Genomic DNA, 6,000 nt, shown 5'->3' with positions numbered 1-6,000 from the left:
AGCCTGCAGAGTAAAATTCCTTGTGTATTCCTGTAAATGCTACCAAGCCTAAAATAAATCACCATACAGATCTATGAATACATCACATTAAACTCTGATATTAATGATGGGTAACTCAGAGTATCTGTATTTAAAGTACTTCAGTGTTAGCTCTGAACTTGAAAGTGAGGCAATCGTGTTAAACAAAAGTGTGACCTGAACTTGCCAGGTTGTCTCTTAACTGTAAGCTTCTGTAACAACAGAGAATGTATTTGAACAGTGAATTTAGCCTTATTCAACTCAGCCTTGCTGAAGGAGATTTATATTAATATTTTCTTCCCTTTCAGCTTTTTACAAATAGCCTTTTCTTACAGTTGACGTAAAAGTCATCGTGTTACCTTGCATAGGAACTGGTTGGCGATTAAAGCATCAGGAGAAACATCTGTGTGATTACCCGCTGGGCATGTATGTTCCTCGGATTCCAGTAATGCTGTTCTAATACCTGTGAATCATTAGAATCATCAAAATACTCTTTAGCCAAACGAAGGAAATTTGGGGGATTCTAATCAATCATAGAAACACGTATATGATTAATGGGTGAATATGGTCTTGAATTCAGAGCATGAAGTTCTAAATGTTCAATAGTGTAAAAAATTCCTAGCATCAATTCTAGATCCTTAAAATAAAGATGAAAAGTCAAAACCGCTACATGGTAATTTTTATCCTCTTGGCACTATTTTGAAATGTGTAGTTACACACTGTTTTCGAGCCAAGTGTCAAATCAAGATCGAGACCATTACCAGTCAAGTATTTCCTTGTGTTACTTATTCATATCTTAGGAGCAGAATGAGAGCCTTTTAAAACCTGAAGAAAAATGCTAACCCTTTTCCAAATGTAAATTCAGAGTGGTGGTATACTAAAAAAGGCTTAACCTTTGGGAAATTAAAGCAGCATCCAACCCTCGAGTCACCCAGATCCAAACATGGACTGCAGGCAGAAGTTAAGAAAAATGGCAGGGATTTGACCCACAAATGCACCAGGCTCCAACCTTGTGCCAGAATTTGTATACCAGGTTTTAGACATTTTCATTTGCAGGCAAACTACTGAACTAAACTGCTTTGTCAGGTAACGTGGAAAGATCAAACGCAGACCTTCAGAATACCACTTTGTGTAGCAACGATATTTAAATTCACAGCAATCTATTAAAGGCATTTATGTACTCAGAGGGGCCCAAACAATATCGCTTCAATGATACAGTCTTAGGAACAAAGACCCAAGTATTTAAGGACATCAGAAGGAATCATTTAGCTGCACAGAACTGCCCTCAAGAGGTATGGGATAGGTTTGTTTGGGTATTTCTTTGAACCCCCAAGCCAAAACTAAGAAACAGTACCAAGTTTAATAATCATGGATTCTCCGTGGGTTTTGATAACATTCTCAAAAACCATTAGGCAAAAAAAGTATTTAAAACCAAAAGCTAAGTGATACAATGTCAAAATGGCAAAAAATACACTCCAATCAATTTTTATTGCAGGAAACAAAAAGCACACAACCACCTAGACCAACATCCATATTACTAGCTGTAGGCAGACAGCTGTAGAACGTGGCGCCATGTTCAGTTGTGCAAACCTTGAGCCTACGTGATCTACAAACGATCATACATTATCCGTAGAGCACAAAGTCATTCAGGAAATATTCTGGCATATTCAATATGAAATACAATGCCTTACTAGGCACAAGCACCAAGATTCACTTTACAACTGTGCAATGGCATGACTCAGTTTTTCCTTTGCTGAACCAACTACATGGTATTTACAACACAGACTATGTTTTACTGGGAAATACATTAAGTTAATGTTTGGAAAATTAATACAAGGCTTCATTGTTGAGATCTAAGTGCAGCGTGTAGAAAAAAGTCTGAGATTGTGTTTTTACATACCGCTTTTGGTGTTCCACTCACTGGCTCAGTTCGACTTCTAGAAGAAGAAATAAAGGTGATCAGAACTTAAACTAAAGTACTTGTACCCAACATCAAGCAGTGAAAACAGATTATAAAACCTCAACATCAAAACATTCTGTTCTGATAGTCTAGTGACTGTGGAAATTTATTCATATACATAAATACTTCTCTCTTCGTACATTCAGTGCAACTAAAAAACAACCCCAAAATCCCATTTCTGCTTTGTCACAAATTACTCTAAGACTTACAGATGTAGAACACAACAGTGCAAGACAAAGTCCTCAGATTATTTTGTCTCTGCTGCATACGTATCGAAAATATGAAGTCTGTACCACGGTTTTGTGTTCTTAAACAATCAGCCATCAACATATGAAGGTAACTTTAGCCACCTGTATATCCCCAGTATTACAAATAGGTACCAGAGAGAGTACTTTAGTCTCTAAGAAAGAACAGGGGTAGTCGAGACCCTTTGAAGTGCAAGTTTACTTAAGGGAAAAAAATCAGTCATCTGACAGAGAAATAACAACAATGTCAGCAGCAGAGTCTTTAGAACAGTGTTTCTATGTGGAAGCCTAAGCACTGTGTTCAGATATCGACTGCACTTAGCCATGAAAGTGCCAAAATGCTACATGCGTTACATATGCTATATTGGCTAAAAATAGTAGTGGAAATGTCACCTGAAAGCAGTTCCTAGGATTTTGTGCGATTTAGGAGTCCCATGACAAAAACACAAAAGGTCTTAATTGCCAGCATGTGCTTTAAGATAATCTTGAAAATGCTACAATATCTTAGGAAATATCTATTACATTTGAAACCTTGCTGAGCTTCCACATACTCATTGATCTCTATTTGCATGCTGCTCATCACGAATCGGACATGCAACCACTGATACAGTTAACAAACCATTCATACATCATCCAAAGCATCCCATGAGCAGAGGCAATTCAAAGGCTCCTATGGACCTGATGTACAAATAGAAAGGCTCACACTTCCTGCCACTGCTAGAACACCACCAGGCTCGCAGCTACAGCCACGTACCTCCTGAAGATGAGGAAGTATGAGGAAACACTTTAGATTGCCACACAATGGTTTCTTCATCCATTGACCTTGAAGAACATACTCCAAGGCGAGTAACGCATTTTGAAAGCCTCTCCACCGTTACAGCCCACATTCATCATCCCCAAATGTTAACCACGCTACCAGTTGTTTCTGCAATGTTTTCAGCTGAAGGAATAGAAAGCTAATCTGCCTGGTTAATTTTCAACGTTAGAACAGCAGTGCCATTCCTTCCTTATCCCCACATCCAGCTATTTCTTTGATCTTTGATGCTAGCAGCACCTATCCTCTCCTTTTAGGGCAGCATTACAACAGCAGGAGAGGGTGCCATCCAACCAGAAACGGAGGATGCACTGACAAGACAGTACTAAGCATACATATTTCAATTAATCTCCCAAACAAAGCCATGTTTATAAGAACCATGCTGTGGCATCCAGAATTGCTAGGGAGTGCCTGAAAGCACTGCAGCAACTACTGCAGTCATATGCCCAAAGTTGACATGCAGAGCCACATAAATTCATGGGTTTTTGCTTGCAGATGCTTCATGGGCACCAGGATGCTGCTGTACTGTTTGTTCGAGACACACTGTAACTCATCAGTCTACTTTATTTCTTGAGAACCAACATCAGAAAGGCACGGCAAAACCACAAGCTAGTAATACCTACTGATTGTGGTGAAGAGGCATATCTTTAAGGTGGCTGGAAAACATGGCCATTCAAACAACGCTAATGTAGCTGCTACAGAATGGGACTGTAGGAATATGTAAATGACAGCCATAATCCTGTAGTCAGGATTGCATTTGAATAGCTGTAATTTTAATCAATACACCCGATTCTCTGTCCTCTGTAAACCTCAGGAACACAGAATTAAAACCTGGAGCACAGATAATCAGCTTAGGGTAAAAACAGACATAGAAAGACAACTCCTAACATTTGCTAAGGTGCTGCACTGCTTACTGAGTTTCAAGTTTGGAAAGGATTAACTGTTCCTTCATCGTACTCACACAAAAGGCAATCCACTTTAGCATATTGTTCTTTTTCTCTTGCCTGAAACCGGCGTTGTCTTTAGGAAACTAACAGGAATCACTTAATGAATGGGACTTCTTGTTTGCATGGTTCGCCAGCTGGTAGCCCTTGGTCTTTATAGCTGGTACGCAAAACACCCATATTTGGGGCGTACGAATACCTGCCGTATCCCGCCCCCCCTTCCCCAAATGCAAGAAATAGTCAAACACTCAGACTTGGACTCTTCTGAGATGGGAACAAATTATAAGTTTACACTACAATGCGAATCTGTCTTTACTATAAAAGCAATAAAAGCAAACACATATAATAAGGAATCTCTCCACCGAGAGGAAACAGGATCTGCAACTTGGCTCTCAGAACAATCAACCCCAAGAACAAACCAAACAGATTCATTTTACAAGTTACCATTGTTGGAGATGGAACTCCATGTCCCCGCAGGCTGAAAAATGTCAGTCTACTTTGGGACAGATACGTTAAAATCTACCCCATGACAACAAAAATTAACAGCAGCTTTAACAAGAAAGAGACAATCTGAATGCCTCTGTAAACTAATAGCCACAAAAAAGTTAACACACTGAAACCCCTAACAAAGAATACAGTACATTATGGATACTTTCGGAACATAGGTTTTGCTGGTAGCTTTAACTCCTCCAGCAAGGATTCTTCTAACAATTACCGTCGAGCTCTTAGGAATCGGGGCATTACCATGTGGGTATTCTGAAAACAACATAAATACAGACAAAAACATTAGTCAATTAATGAGAATGTATATTAATATGTAATTGCCCTTCAGAGAATCCCTTTACAGACATTAAAGCAAAACTTTATAGGTAACATTGCGCCGTTATCATCTCAACACGCTAACAGTACATTTCAAGAAATCTTCACGTTTGATAATCAAACACAAGCAGCAAAATATTTCTCTTTTTTTTACAATAGTTTAAATGCCAACAGCAAAATGGTCTCAAAGGTCACTAAAGAAGAGTCTGCTAATGCACGAGGTTCTCTCCTGATCTAGCTTAAGTTGCTTTTGCTTCCGTTAGGCTACAAAACCAATAGAACTTCGGAGCAAAACAAACCACAGCAAAGTCTCACCTGCGTAAGCCAGATTCTAAAGCCTGACTAGCTTGCCCTGCAACAAACCAGGCACTTAGCTAAAGCATGAAAACTCCACGCCGTCGCTTTCATAGCTGTTAACTAAAAACGATGCACCTCTGCTGCCAGTGCTCCAGGCTGACAGAACACAGAAGAGAGCCTGCCACCGCTGCCTAGTTCTTGGAGCTTAATCCATCAACAACCACACTTCTCAGCTGCTCAGTGCTTTACATTTAAATGGAAACAAAACTGGCAGGGCTAGAATTTGGATCACAGAAGTTTTGGGGGGGTTTTGAGCTTGATTTCACAAGCAGGGCAAAACTGGCTCAAACTAAAGGGGCATTTCCCCTCTTTAGCTTTTATTAAAGGTGAAGTGAAAAAACATAGGCTAAAAAGCTAACTTTTTTTTTTTTTTAATAGGAAAGGACTAAAGCTGGAGCGCTATTCCTGAAGTCCCTGGAAATTTTTGTTTGCTCAGTTTGAATTTAACAGATGCCAGCTTAGTCTAACAGCTCGCAGACTAAACGGGCATCTCCCACCAGGAACCTGTTCCCTGCAGGCAGCAACATCCCCTGGCAACTACCAGGACCTGCAAAGCAGTATCACTCTGCCTCAACGCGTGACTCAACATCTGCAAAGCGAGCAGTGACATCATGCTCAACAAGGCTACTTTTCACACGTGTCCAAGCAGAGCTCCAATAGAAATGTTCAACAAAGCTGGAGGTAACAACATTGTGGATTCCTATTCCCTAGCAGCACACCACTTGTTTTAGTGTCAGTGATGGCCAGTACGTGGCTACTGGGCTTTTGTCAATCTGACCTGTGATTAAAAATAAGGATTCAATTAACTCAGAAAGCTTACAAGAGCACAGGAAGATTTGGGTG

The sequence above is a fragment of the Gavia stellata genome, chromosome 8, assembly GCF_030936135.1.
Source record: "Gavia stellata isolate bGavSte3 chromosome 8, bGavSte3.hap2, whole genome shotgun sequence".
Classification (NCBI taxonomy): Eukaryota; Metazoa; Chordata; class Aves; order Gaviiformes; family Gaviidae; genus Gavia; species Gavia stellata.
This window is presented reverse-complemented; position numbering follows the sequence as displayed.